Here is a 15,242-nt window from a genome sequence, read left to right as displayed (position 1 = left end):
GGCCCGTCCGTCCCCGTCCCCGTCGTCGCCGCCCCGTCCCTGTCCCCGTCGTCGTCATCCCCGTCGTTGCCGCGCCCGTCGCCGTCCCCGTCGCCGCGCGCCCGGCCCCCGTCGCCGCCCCCCGTCGTCCCTCGCCTCGCCGGTGAGCGCGCACACACACACATACATTTTTTGTTTTTTAGTTATACAAATAGTTGAAATTTTTCTGTTTTTTAGAAATTGTTAGAAATTTTTCTATTTTTCAGAAATAGTTAGAAATGTTAGAATTGTTAGAATAGTTAGAAATGTTAGAATTGTTAGAATAGTTAGAAATGTTAGAATTGTTAGAAATTTTTCTGTTTTTTAGTTATAGAAATAGTTATAAAAAAGTTAGAATTGTTAGAAATTTTTCTATTTTTAGTTATAGAAATAGTTATAAAAATGTTAGTTATATATATAGAAATGTTATATTTTTTTTTTCTATTTTTTAGTTATAGAAATATTAGAAATGTTAGTTATATATAGCATTGTTAGAAATGTTATAGAAATGTTAGTTATATAGAAATGTTAGAAATTTTAGTTATCAAAATCCAATCATTAAAAAAATGTTACTTTTTGCGGGCATATATTTAGTATTTGTTCTCGACGATGCCCGACCCGCATCCTCGCCGTCGACACGTCCGCGACGACGTCCAGCTGACCCATGTCCGGGACTGGGCTCCGCCGGGCTGGCACTAGGAGGTGCTGCCTGGAGGGGCGCGCCGCTTGATGAGGAACCCGGCCCCGGGTCCCGTCGTCGACCCTGATCTCGTTTGGTGGCGTTCGCGTGGGCCAGTTTCGGTGCGGAGGGAGTCGGCCCCGCCGAAGGTGGTACGTCGCCGTGTCAGGGAGGAGGACGAGCACGTCCATCGCTACATGTAGGGGTGGGCACTTTTGAACCGAAAACCGAAAAACCAAATCGAACTGAACCATATTAACCGATTTATCTATTAATTCGGTGATTTGATTTTTTGTTCGGTGGGAAATTTTAAGGTTGTTCGGTGTTTGGTTTTTGTTCGGTTTCCAGTGTCCAAAAACTGAATACACCGAAAAAACCGATATGTACGATACCCCATGCAATACCTTGTTTTTGAAAGTGCAGCGGGGGCGCGTCCTCTGGCAAATACTTGTTGGTTGTGGCAGACGTCAGGCCAGCCGCTAGATGAGTTTCTAATCTCACAATCTAACTAGTACTCGTAGGAGTATGTATGCATGCCCGGCGCTTGGTTATGGAAGTAACTAGCAATTAGTGTATCAATTAGTGCATGAGTTGCTTAGTTTACACGCATCACATATTCTTCCGTACATAATACATGTAACGCCCCATGTGAGTTTACACTTAGTTATGTTCACTAGTTTGCTTGACCGAATAAAGCAAGGACTGATGTTAAGGTTGCTAGCTCTTGTGATATATACTGATGAGTGCATGTATTTTGGTTTTTCAGTTAACCGAATAAACCGAACCGATATATTATGGTTAATATGGTTCGGTTTCTAAATATTGTGTGATTAATTCGGTTTCCATTTCTTCAAAACCGAAATTATAAAACACCGAATAAACCGAACCGTATTAACCATATAAACCGAATGCCCAGCCCTAGCTACATGATTGCGTTAGAGGGCGGCAGGTGTTGGAAATATGCCCTAGAGGCAATAATAAAAGCATTATTATATTTCCTTGTTCATGATAATTGTCTTTATTCATGCTATAATTGTGTTATCCGGAAATCGTAATACATGTGTGAATAACAGACATCAACATGTCCCTAGTGAGCCTCTAGTTGACTAGCTCGTTGATCAACAGATAGTCATGGTTTCCTGACTATGGACACTGGATGTCATTGATAACGAGATCACATCATTAGGAGAATGATGTGATGGACAAGACCCAATCCTAAACATAACACAAGATCGTATAGTTCGTTTGCTAGAGTTTTCCAATGTCAAGTATCTTTTCCTTAGACCATGAGATCATGTAACTCCCAGATACCGTAGGAGTGCTTTGGGTATGCCAAACGTCACAACGTAACTGGGTGACTATAAAGGTAGACTACGGGTATCTCCGAAAGTGTCTGTTGGGTGACATGGATCAAGACTGGGATTTGTCACTCCGTATGACGGAGAGGTATCACTGGGCCCACTCGGTAATGCATCATCATAATGAGCTCAGAGTGACCAAGTGTCTGGTCACGGGATCATGCATTACGGTACGAGTAAAGTGACTTGCCGGTAACGAGATTGAACGAGGTATTGGGATACCGACGATCGGATCTCGGGCAAGTAACATATCGATAGACAAAGGGAATAGCGTACGGGGTTGATAGAATCCTCGACATCGTGGTTCATCCGATGAGATCATCGTGGAGCATGTGGGAGCCAACATGGGTATCCAGATCCCGCTGTTGGTTATTGACCGGAGAGTCGTCTCGGTCATGTCTGCTTGTCTCCCGAACCCGTAGGGTCTACACACTTAAGGTTCGGTTACGCTAGGGTTGTAGGGATAATTATATGCAGTAACCCGAATGTTGTTCGGAGTCCCGGATGAGATCCCGGACGTCACGAGGAGTTCCGGAATGGTCCGGAGGTAAAGATTTATATATGGGAAGTCCTGTTTCGGGCATCGGGACAAGTTTCGGGGTTATCGGTATTGTACCGGGACCACCGGAAGGGTCCCGGGGGTCCACCGGGTGGGTCCACCTGTCCCGGGGGGCCACATGGGCTGTAGGGGGTGCGCCTTGGCCTAATGGGCCAAGGGCACCAGCCCCACATAGGCCCATGCGCCTAGGGTTTAAGGGGGAAAGAGTCCTAGGAGGGGAAGGCACCTCCTAGGTGCCTTGGGGGGGAGGGAAACCCCCCTTGGCCGCCGCACCCCCTAGGAGATTGGATCTCCTAGGGCCGGCCACCCCCCCTTGGCACCCCTATATATAGTGGGGAAGAGGAGGGACTTCATACCTGAACGCCTTGGCCTTTGGTTGCCTCCTTCTCCCTCCCCAACACCTCCTCCACCTCCATAGTGCTTAGCGAAGCTCTGCCGGAGTACTGCAGCTCCATCAACACCACGCCGTCGTGCTGCTGCTGGTGCCATCTCCCTCAACCTCTCCTCCCTCCCTTGCTGGATCAAGAAGGAGGAGACGTGGCTGTTCCGTACGTGTGTTGAACGCGGAGGTGCCGTCCGTTCGGCGCTGGTCATCGGTGATTTGGATCACGTCGAGTACGACTACATCATCACCGTTCTTTTGAACGCTTCCGCTCGCGATCTACAAAGGTATGTAGATGCATCTAATCACTCGTTTCTAGATGAACTCCTAGATGATCTTGGTGAAACGAGTAGGAAATTTTTTGTTTTCTGCAACGTTCCCCAACAGTGGCATCATGAGCTAGGTCTATGCGTAGTTCTTCTTGCGCGAGTAGAACACAATTTGTTGTGGGCGTAGATTTGTCAACTCTCTTGCCGTTACTAGTCCTTTCTTGCTTCAGCGGTATTGTGGGATGAAGCGGCCCGGACCAACCTTACACGTACGCTTACGTGAGACCGGTTCCACCGACTAACATGCACTAGTTGCATAAGGTGGCTGGCGGGTGTCTGTCTCTCCTACTTTAGTTGGAGCGGAATCGATGAACAGGGTCCTTATGAAGGGTAAATAGAAGTTGACAAATCACGTTGTGGCTTTAACGTAGGTAAGAAAACGTTCTTGCTAGAACCCTAATTCAGCCATGTAAAACTTGCAACAACAATTAGAGGACGTCTAACTTGTTTTTGCAGCAAGTGGTTTGTGATATGATATGGCCAAAGTTGTGATGAATGATGAATGATCTATATGTGATGTATGAGATGTTCATGCTATTGTAATAGGATTCACGACTTGCATGTCGATGAGTATGACAACCGGCAGGAGCCATAGGAGTTGTCTTTATTCTTTTATATGACCTGCGTGTCATCAAGAAACGCCATGTAATTACTTTACTTTATTGCTAAACGCGTTAGCCATAGTAGTAGAAGTAATAATTGGCGAGCAACTTCATGGAGACACGATGATGGAGATCATGATGATGGAGATCATGGTGTCAAGCCGGTGACAAGATGATCATGGAGCCCCAAGATGGAGATCAAAGGAGCTGTGTGATATTGGCCATATCATGTCACGTTTATTATTTGATTGCATGTGATGTTTATCATGTTTTGCATCTTGTTTACTTAGAACGACGGTAGTAAATAAGATGATCCCTCACAATAAATTCAAGAAGTGTTCCCCCTAACTGTGCACCATTGCGACAGTTCGCTGTTTCAAAACACCACGTGATGATCGGGTGTTTTATTCAGACGTTCACATACAACGGGTGTAAGACAGATTTACACATGCAAACACTTAGGTTGACTTGACGAGCCTAGCATGTACAGACATGGCCTCGGAACACAGAAGACCGAAAGGTCGAGCATGAGTCGTATAGAAGATACGATCAACATGAAGATGTTCACTGATGTTGACTAGTCCGTCTCACGTGATGATCGGACACGGTCTAGTTTAACTCGGATCATGTAATACTTAGATGGATAGAGGGATGTCTAATCTAAGTGGGAGTTCACTAATAATTTGATTAGTTGAACTTAATTATCATGAACTTAGTCTAAAATCTTTGCAATATGTCTTGTAGATCAAATGGCCAACGTAGTCCTCAACTTCAACGCGTTCCTAGAGAAAACTAAGCTGAAAGACGATGGCAGCAACTATACGGACTGGGTCCGGAACCTGAGGATCATCCTCATAGCTGCCAAGAAAGATTATGTCCTACAAGCACCACTTGGTGACGCACCCGTTCTCCCTGCGGAACAAGACGTTATGAACGCTTGGCAGGCACGTTCCGATGACTACTCCCTCGTTCAGTGCGGCATGCTTTACAGCCTAGAGCCGGGGCTCCAAAAGCGTTTTGAGAGACATGGAGCATATGAGATGTTCGAAGAGCTGAAAATGGTTTTCCAAGCTCATGCCCGGGTCGAGAGATATGAAGTCTCCGATAAATTCTTCAGCTGTAAGATGGAGGAAAACAGTTCTGTCAGTGAGCACATACTCACTATGTCTGGGTTGCATAACCGCTTGACTCAGCTGGGAGTTAATCTCCCGGATGATGCGGTCATTGACAGAATCCTCCAGTCGCTTCCACCAAGCTACAAGAGCTTTGTGATGAACTTCAATATGCAGGGGATGGAAAAGACCATTCCTGAAGTATTTGCTATGCTAAAATCAGCAGAGGTAGAAGTCAGGAAGGAACATCAAGTGTTGATGATCAATAAAACCACTAAGTTCAAGAAAGGCAAGGGTAAAAAGAGCTTCAAGAAGGACGGCAAGGAGGTTGCCGCGCCCGGCAAGCAAGCTGCCGGGAAGAAGCCAAAGAATGGACCCAAGCCCGAGACTGAGTGCTTTTACTGCAAGGGAAGCGGTCACTGGAAGCGGAACTGCCCTAAGTACTTAGCGGATAAGAAGGCCGGCAAAACAAAAGGTATATGTGATATACATGTAATTGATGTGTACCTTACTAGTGCCCGTAGTGGCTCCTGGGTATTTGATACCGGTGCAGTTTCTCACATTTGTAACTCAAAGCAGGGGCTGCGGAATAAGCGGAAACTGGCAAAGGACGAGGTGACGATGCGCGTCGGGAATGGTTCCAAGGTCAATGTGATCGCCGTCGGCACGCTACCTCTGCATCTCCCTTCGGGATTAGTTTTAAACCTTAATAATTGTTATTTAGTGCCAGCTTTGAGCATGAATATTGTATCGGGATCTCGTTTAATTCGAGATGGCTACTCTTTTAAATCTGAGAATAATGGTTGTTCCATTTTTATGAGAGATATGTTTTATGGCCATGCTCCTATGGTGAATGGTTTATTCTTTATGAATCTCGAACGTGATGCTACACATGTTCATAATGTGAGTACCAAAAGAAGTAAGGTTGATAATGATAGTCCCACATACTTGTGGCACTGCCGCCTTGGTCACATAGGTGTTAAACGCATGAAGAAGCTCCATGCTGATGGACTTTTAGAGTCTCTTGATTATGAATCATTTGACACGTGCGAACCATGCCTTATGGGTAAAATGACCAAGACTCCGTTCTCAGGAACAATGGAGCGAGCAACCGACTTATTGGAAATCATACATACCGATGTGTGCGGTCCAATGAGTGTTGAGGCTCGCGATGGCTATCGTTATGTTCTCACCCTCACTGATGATTTAAGTAGGTATGGGTATATCTACTTAATGAAACACAAGTCTGAAACCTTTGAAAAGTTCAAGGAATTTCAGAGTGAGGTTGAAAATCAACGTGACAGGAAAATCAAGTTTCCGCGATCAGATCGTGGAGGAGAATACTTGAGTCACGAGTATGGGGCACACTTAAGAAAATGTGGAATAGTTTCACAACTCACGCCGCCTGGAACACCTCAGCGTAATGGTGTGTCCGAACGTCGTAATCGCACTCTGTTAGATATGGTGCGATCTATGATGTCTCTTACCGATTTACCGCTTTCTTTTTGGGGCTATGCTTTAGAGACTGCCGCATTCACTTTAAATAGGGCTCCGTCGAAATCCGTTGAGACGACACCGTATGAATTATGGTTTGGGAAGAAACCTAAGCTGTCGTTTCTAAAAGTTTGGGGATGCGATGCTTATGTCAAGAAACTTCAACCTGAAAAGCTCGAACCCAAATCGGAAAAATGCGTCTTCATAGGATACCCAAAAGAAACTATTGGGTACACCTTCTACCTCAGATCCGAAGGCAAGATCTTTGTTGCCAAGAATGGGTCCTTTCTGGAGAAAGAGTTTCTCTCGAAAGAAGTAAGTGGGAGGAAAGTAGAGCTTGATGAAGTATTGCCTCTTGAACCGGAAAATGGCGCAACTCAAGAAAATGTTCCTGAGGTGCCAGCACCGACTAGAGAGGAAGTTAATGATAATGATCAAGATACTTCTGATCAAGCTCCTACTGAAATTCGAAGGTCCACAAGGACACGTTCCGCACCAGAGTGGTACGGCAACCCTGTCTTGGAAATCATGCTGTTAGACAACGGTGAACCTTCGAACTATGAAGAAGCGATGGCGGGCCCGGATTCCGACAAATGGCTAGAAGCCATGAAATCCGAGATAGGATCCATGTATGAAAACAAAGTATGGACTTTGACTGACTTGCCCGTTGAGCGGCGAGCCATAGAAAATAAATGGATCTTTAAGAAGAAGACAAACGCGGATGGTAATGTGACCATCTATAAAGCTCGGCTTGTCGCTAAGGGTTATCGACAAGTTCAAGGGGTTGACTACGATGAGACTTTCTCGCCGGTAGCGAAGCTGAAGTCTGTCCGAATCATGTTAGCAATTGCCGCATTCTATGATTACGAAATATGGCAAATGGACGTCAAAACGGCATTCCTTAATGGTTTCTTTAAGGAAGAATTGTATATGATGCAGCCGGAAGGTTTTGTCGATCCTAAGAATGCTGACAAAGTGTGCAAGCTCCAACGCTCGATTTATGGGCTGGTGCAAGCATCTCGGAGTTGGAACATTCGCTTTGATGAGATGATCAAAGCGTTTGGATTTACACAGACTTATGGAGAAGCCTGCGTTTACAAGAAAGTGAGTGGGAGCTCTGTAGCATTTCTCATATTATATGTAGATGACATACTTTTGATGGGAAATGATATAGAACTCTTGGACAGCATCAAGGCCTACTTGAGTAAAAGTTTTTCAATGAAGGACCTTGGAGAAGCTGCTTATATATTAGGCATCAAAATCTATAGAGATAGATTGAGACGCCTCATAGGTCTTTCACAAAGCACATACCTTGATAAGATATTGAAGAAGTTCAATATGGATCAATCCAAGAAAGGGTTCTTGCCTGTGTTACAAGGTGTGAAATTGAGCTCAGCTCAATGTCCGACCACGGCAGAAGATATAGAAGAGATGAGCGTCATCCCCTATGCCTCAGCCATAGGTTCTATTATGTATGCCATGCTGTGTACCAGACCTGATGTTAACCTTGCCGTCAGTTTGGTAGGAAGGTACCAAAGTAATCCCGGCAAGGAACACTGGACAGCGGTCAAGAATATCCTAAAGTACCTGAAAAGGACTAAGGAAATGTTTCTCGTTTATGGAGGTGACGAAGAGCTCGTCGTAAAGGGTTACGTCGATGCTAGCTTCGACACAGATCTGGATGACTCTAAGTCACAAACCGGATACGTGTATATTTTGAATGGTGGGGCAGTAAGCTGGTGCAGTTGCAAGCAAAGCGTCGTGGCGGGATCTACATGTGAAGCGGAGTACATGGCAGCCTCGGAGGCAGCACATGAAGCAATATGGGTGAAGGAGTTCATCACCGACCTAGGAGTCATACCCAATGCGTTGGGGCCGATCAAGCTCTTCTGTGACAACACTGGAGCTATTGCACTTACCAAGGAGCCCAGGTTTCACAAGAAGACAAGGCACATCAAGCGTCGCTTCAACTCCATTCGTGAAAATGTTCAAGATGGAGACATAGAGATTTGTAAAGTACATACGGACCTGAATATAGCAGATCCGTTGACTAAACCTCTCCCTAGAGCAAAACATGATCAACACCAGAATTCCATGGGTGTTCGATTCATCACAATGTAACTAGATTATTGACTCTAGTGCAAGTGGGAGACTGTTGGAAATATGCCCTAGAGGCAATAATAAAAGCATTATTATATTTCCTTGTTCATGATAATTGTCTTTATTCATGCTATAATTGTGTTATCCGGAAATCGTAATACATGTGTGAATAACAGACATCAACATGTCCCTAGTGAGCCTCTAGTTGACTAGCTCGTTGATCAACAGATAGTCATGGTTTCCTGACTATGGACACTGGATGTCATTGATAACGAGATCACATCATTAGGAGAATGATGTGATGGACAAGACCCAATCCTAAACATAGCACAAGATCGTATAGTTCGTTTGCTAGAGTTTTCCAATGTCAAGTATCTTTTCCTTAGACCATGAGATCATGTAACTCCCGGATACCGTAGGAGTGCTTTGGGTATGCCAAACGTCACAACGTAACTGGGTGACTATAAAGGTAGACTACGAGTATCTCCGAAAGTGTCTGTTGGGTGACATGGATCAAGACTGGGATTTGTCACTCCGTATGACGGAGAGGTATCACTGGGCCCACTCGGTAATGCATCATCATAATGAGCTCAGAGTGACCAAGTGTCTGGTCACGGGATCATGCATTACGGTACGAGTAAAGTGACTTGCCGGTAACGAGATTGAACGAGGTATTGGGATACCGACGATCGGATCTCGGGCAAGTAACATATCGATAGACAAAGGGAATAGCGTACGGGGTTGATAGAATCCTCGACATCGTGGTTCATCCGATGAGATCATCGTGGAGCATGTGGGAGCCAACATGGGTATCCAGATCCCGCTGTTGGTTATTGACCGGAGAGTCGTCTCGGTCATGTCTGCTTGTCTCCCGAACCCGTAGGGTCTACACACTTAAGGTTCGGTTACGCTAGGGTTGTAGGGATATGTATATGCAGTAACCTGAATGTTGTTCGGAGTCCCGGATGAGATCCCGGACGTCACGAGGAGTTCCGGAATGGTCCGGAGGTAAAGATTTATATATGGGAACTCCTGTTTCGGGCATCGGGACAAGTTTCAGGGTTATCGGTATTGTACCGGGACCACCGAAAGGGTCCCGGGGGTCCACCGGGTGGGTCCACCTGTCCCGGGGGGCCACATGGGCTGCAGGGGGTGCGCCTTGGCCTAATGGGCCAAGGGCACCAGCCCCACATAGGCCCATGCGCCTAGGGTTTAAGGGGGAAAGAGTCCTAGGAGGGGAAGGCACCTCCTAGGTGCCTTGGGGGGGAGGGAAACCCCCCTTGGCCGCTGCACCCCCTAGGAGATTGGATCTCCTAGGGCCGGCCACCCCCCCCTTGGCACCCCTATATATAGTGGGGGAGAGGAGGGACTTCATACCTGAACGCCTTGGCCTTTGGTTGCCTCCTTCTCCCTCCCCAACACCTCCTCCACCTCCATAGTGCTTAGCGAAGCTCTGCCGGAGTACTGCAGCTCCATCAACACCACGCCGTCGTGCTGCTGCTGGTGCCATCTCCCTCAACCTCTCCTCCCTCCCTTGCTGGATCAAGAAGGAGGAGACGTGGCTGTTCCGTACGTGTGTTGAATGCGGAGGTGCCGTCCGTTCGGCGCTGGTCATCGGTGATTTGGATCACGTCGAGTACGACTACATCATCACCGTTTTTTTGAACGCTTCCGCTCATGATCTACAAAGGTATGTAGATGCATCTAATCACTCATTGCTAGATGAACTCCTAGATGATCTTGGTGAAACGAGTAGGAAAATTTTTGTTTTCTGCAACGTTCCCCAACAGCAGGTTCTCCAATACCTGGCAGTTTCTTCAGGGATCTCACTTCAGCTATGATCTTGTGAGGGTTCCTTCTCTTTGGTGTCCACCGCCCGCGCCGCAGGAACCGCGAGTGTCCTAGATTCTTCTGTAGTATTCGATCTTTATTAGCTACCTAGCCAGTGATGTATTCGATATTATATCTATTATTCGAGACGATGTATTCGAGATTATATCTATTATTCGAGACGATGTTTTTGAGATTATATCTATTATTCGAGACGATGTATTTGAGATTATATCTATTATTCGAGACGATGTAATTTGAAGACTAAATTGTTTTATATTTCTTTTGGATTAGTTAAATAAAAGCTATGGCGGACAATACCGGCAGAGAGGGAGAACAGGCCATGTTCGATATGATACGCCATCCTCACGGGCCAAATGATGATCAGAATGAAGAAGATTATGACGGCTCCGAATTTCTAAACAACACCGGAGAGGGTGATATGATATTCGAGCGCGACGACCGAATTGATGAAGTCATGAACTATGATTATGATGATGACGAAGAAAATGTTGATCTTGAAACAACAAAGACCGGCGAGGTATATATATTTATATAAGCAGGCATCTGGTGATCATCACATGTTTTAAATGACTTGAAGATATATTAACGAATCGATCTTTGTTCTTTCAGCCATCCGGATCAAGCAAATCTTCAGGCAAAAGGACGAAATGAGGCCCGAACAAAAAGTTGAAGGAGGGCGTAAAGTACAATATCGAGGCAATCAGACCTAATGGCGAACCATTAGCGCCTAAGAAGATTGCGGACAAGTTCGTTCGTCAGTGCGGAGTTGTTGTGAAGGACCAACTCCCGATCTCCCTTCAAGAATGGAGAGAGCCAGCAAAAGACTAAAGACAAAAAGACAAAAAGGACGTTGCTCCACGTCCAGATGTTACTTTTGTTGACAAAAGACAAAAAGAGCTGCTTTGGGATACTCTCATGGAACATTTCACCCTACCAGATCATTTCACAGAAGCAGATGTGCAGAAAGTCAAGGACGCTGCTCTTAGGAAGATGGCGGTTGCATTCAAGAACCACAAGAATCGTGAATGGGACAAGTACGTCAAGGGAGGAAGGAAGACTCCAGTATTCGAGGGAACACTAGAGAACCAACGTGCTCATTGGGACGATTTCGTGAAATTCAAGGATTCGGAATTAGCTAAGGAACGGTCGAGAATAAACAAGAAGAATGCCGAAAAAAGGATAAGTTCCATAAGCTGGGGCCAGGTGGCTATGCGGTGGCAATGCCTAAGTGGGATAAGTCTGAGAAAGAGATGGAGGATGCAGGTGTCACTCCGGTTACTAAGAGCTGGCCCCCAGGTGCAGGACTTGGTTCTATGCGCATGGGGGGGAGTTGGACCCGAAGACAGGCAATGTTTCGACGAGGGCAAGTCTGAAGGGAGCCAATGATGCGATACTTGTTGCAATAGAAGAGGCATGATCGGGGGTGTTCCAGCCTAACAGAGAGAACGACGAGCTTACGCGTGCCCTGGGAAATCCTGAACACCCGGAAAGAACACGAGGCAAGGGCGCTATTCCGTGGTATGAGGGGTTTTCAGACTGGAACACCGACTACAGAACCCATGCGAGAAAGAAGATTGCGGAGGAGAAGAAGAGGAAGATGGAGGAGGAGCAGAGGAAGCGGGACTATGAACACCTTCAAGGCCTAGAAGCAAGTCAAGCGGAATTGGCAGTCAAATTCCAGCGATAGCAGGAGCAGATCGACTCACTTACCCAGCAAAGGGGGTCTCAGCAGCAGCAGCAGCTAGCGAATGATCCAGCATTGGATAGCACCGCCCCATCCATGCCGAGAAGCAGCGTGGGTTCCGCCCCGGATGACGCAATGCTGGATAGATACCCCGTGGGTGACATCACGGAGAACACTAACTGCGAGCTACATGTCAAAATGAAGAACATATCCATGAAGGTGGCGGACGCTGTTGCTTTTACAAATCCCCCCGAGGCAACCTTCCATTGCAACCCGATTCCAGCGGGCTATGCTCGTGTCTTGGTTGATGAGGTGGTGGACCCATATTCGGAGCTACAGCTTGACATTCCTGGAGGTGACGACGAGCACTTTCTCGGAGAGGCCAACCATCGTATCATCCTATGGAAAAAGGATTGCACCATCTTTCGAAGGCCACCGACACCGCGTCAGCCGACTCCTCGTCGAAGTCCGCCACCGAGTCAGCAGACTCCCGCTCCTGCAAGTCCACCAAGTCCGGCAAAGTGTCAGGCCACTCCTCCTCCAAGTACGGCAAAGTGTCAGGCCACTCCTCCTCCTCCAAGTCCGCCACAGCGTCAGACGTCCACTCCTCCAAGTCCGGCACAACCTCAGGCCACTCCTCCTCCAAGTCCGGCACAGCTTCAGGCCACTCCTCCTCGTCCAACTCAGCCCCGTCAGCCGTCTCCTCCGCCTCAGCAATCGCAGAAGAGACACCCCGCAGCTATGGTGCGTAGCGGTACGAGTCGAGGTAGTACAGGAAGTACAGGCGTAGGCAAGCGATATAAATATGGTCCAAGCCTCACGCCTCTTCCGCAGAGGCCTTATGACAAGTCCCAGGAGGAAAACGCAGCCATATCGAAGGCCGAGGTGGAAGCCCATTTTGCACCGAAACCGCCACCGCCGCCAAGGGAGAAAGTGCCTGAGGAAACGATTGACCACTTCATTCGTATGGCTCAACCACCAGCTCCCAAGCCTGTTGACACAGACTATGAGTGCCACATCAGGAAGTTAAATCGAGCACGTCTACGTAAGGAGGCGAGCTCGGGATCGAGCAAACAACAAGCAGCTGTCAAAAAATGCGGGAAAACCATTCCCCAGCTGGGAGAACAGGCGGCGCAATCGATCCCCTCGCTTGTTGTGCCAACAACACGTGACAGTATGTGCACCCAATATTATTGTGGGCAAACAGTTTACGTTCTCGAGGTGGGCAATGTGGTAATAACCAAGGACCATATAATGCAGGCTGAAGTTCTCAACATCACTGTTGGACAACTCCTCGAGATCGAGCCCATGCCTGTGCTTACAGAGGATGAAATAAATCGGAAATATGTCCGGGGCCAACCTTTGGTCGAGCCAGACAAGGTCAAGAACCTCCCAACGAGAATGTATGAATTGCATCAATGGTACATGAACATTACCAAGATTTCCGATCGATTGTCCCTCATGGTGAATGTCAAGGAGGAGCATTACTTCCATGAGAAAGCTCTGTCCGTTGAGTATTCTGAACTGTTTCAGTTATACAATCAAGACGCACTCGACAAATCTATCGTCAGTTGCTATTGTCTGTAAGTGATTTCTTTCTGTAATTTAAGTCTCAAGCTAGCTGTAGTGATCCTTTTGATCAATCATTACCTGTAATTATCCTCACTATATTCTTTTCTGTGGTATTATGCAGGATGAAGATGTATGAAATGAGAAAAGGTGGACGCTTTGGCATTGGGTTCATTGACCTAAACACCGTTAATGAATACACATGACTAATAAATCCACATCATGAAAAGGCCGTAGAGGACAACATGCTAGAGTTCTTGAAGCGCCTCAAATACAATGAAGATATACTACTTCCTTACAACTTCCAGTGAGTCACACTGTCTTGTACTACAAATTCTCTGTTTTTGCCTACTAGCTAGCTACATGTTTTTGCTTACATATGCCCGCTTAATTAAGACTTGCAAACGTGTGTGCATGCAGATTTCACTGGATCTTGTGTATCATTAAAGTTGATGTCGGAACAGTTGAAATACTGGACTCACTACTCAAAGAAAATACTGACTATAACATCTTGTTTGGGATAGTCAACAGGTAATTTCAATCATTATTAACTATATATCTCGGCCTATTTAGTTCGTCATTTCATGATATGAACTGTTTAATAACCCCTTTATTCATTTTCTTTGTCGGCGGGCAGGGCTTGGGCAAGGTTCATCAGCGTCACGGAAGGCGAATGGAAAAAAGCTTAAATGGTTTCGACCCAAGGTAAGTAATTAAGTAGTACTAGCTAGCTAGCTAGTTGCCATCTCTTTAATTATTGATTAATTATTATCTGATCAAATTCCATTCTCGTAAAGGCCCTGAAGCAGGCGTAGGGGACTGATCTGTGTGCATTCTGCGTTTGCGAGAACATTCGCATGATGGCGTCCGAAAGGAGTAGATCTCAAAGACAGGAATGGGTACGCTTGTCAGAACACTATTCACAATTTTTACACCATTATCGATATCTAGTCACACAACTAATACACATGCATATTGATCTCCTTCTTAACAGTTCAGAGAGGTGCGGGAGAAGCTCCTAGAAACGGAGCGCGTAGAAGCACTTCAAGAGAAAATAGCGGGATTTTTGCTCGACCAGGTCATAAATCCGAAGGGAGAATACTATTACCCGCTACCGCCCCCATGAAAACCACTTCCAATTGTCATCGTGCTCCGAAGGCACCAATTAGGCTAATGCCACTGGCTCCGAAGGCAACATGCATATGTAGGAGAAATTGTATATAGCTATACATGTGTGTATGTGTGAATTAATTAATATGGTGGTTTGTGAGACATTGATGATATATATATGCATGATTGGTTCTACTAGAAATTCTATATATATATATATATATATATATATATATATGCATAACGTGTACAATGTGTAGTATCGTAAAATACCAGCAAACGAAAAAGAATTAATATGGAAACACAAAATTAAATGAAAAAGAATTCATAAAACTAAAAACCCCCCAAACCTTATAGTACCGGTTGGTCTTACCAACCGGTACTAAAGGGCT

The 15,242-nt window shown here is 46.0% G+C and overlaps 1 protein-coding gene across 1 annotated transcript in view; it reads left to right on the top strand.

Moving 5' to 3' along the window:
- Positions 1-15,242, top strand: part of LOC119326379 (uncharacterized WD repeat-containing protein C2A9.03-like) — a 29,121-nt gene that overhangs the window by 12,364 nt on the left and 1,515 nt on the right. The gene's annotated exons all lie outside the window — the stretch shown is intronic.

The sequence above is a fragment of the Triticum dicoccoides genome, chromosome 6B (assembly GCF_002162155.2).
Source record: "Triticum dicoccoides isolate Atlit2015 ecotype Zavitan chromosome 6B, WEW_v2.0, whole genome shotgun sequence".
Classification (NCBI taxonomy): domain Eukaryota; kingdom Viridiplantae; phylum Streptophyta; class Magnoliopsida; order Poales; family Poaceae; genus Triticum; species Triticum dicoccoides.
Note: the sequence above shows the minus strand (reverse complement) of the source record. Positions and strands in the feature narration are given on the sequence as shown.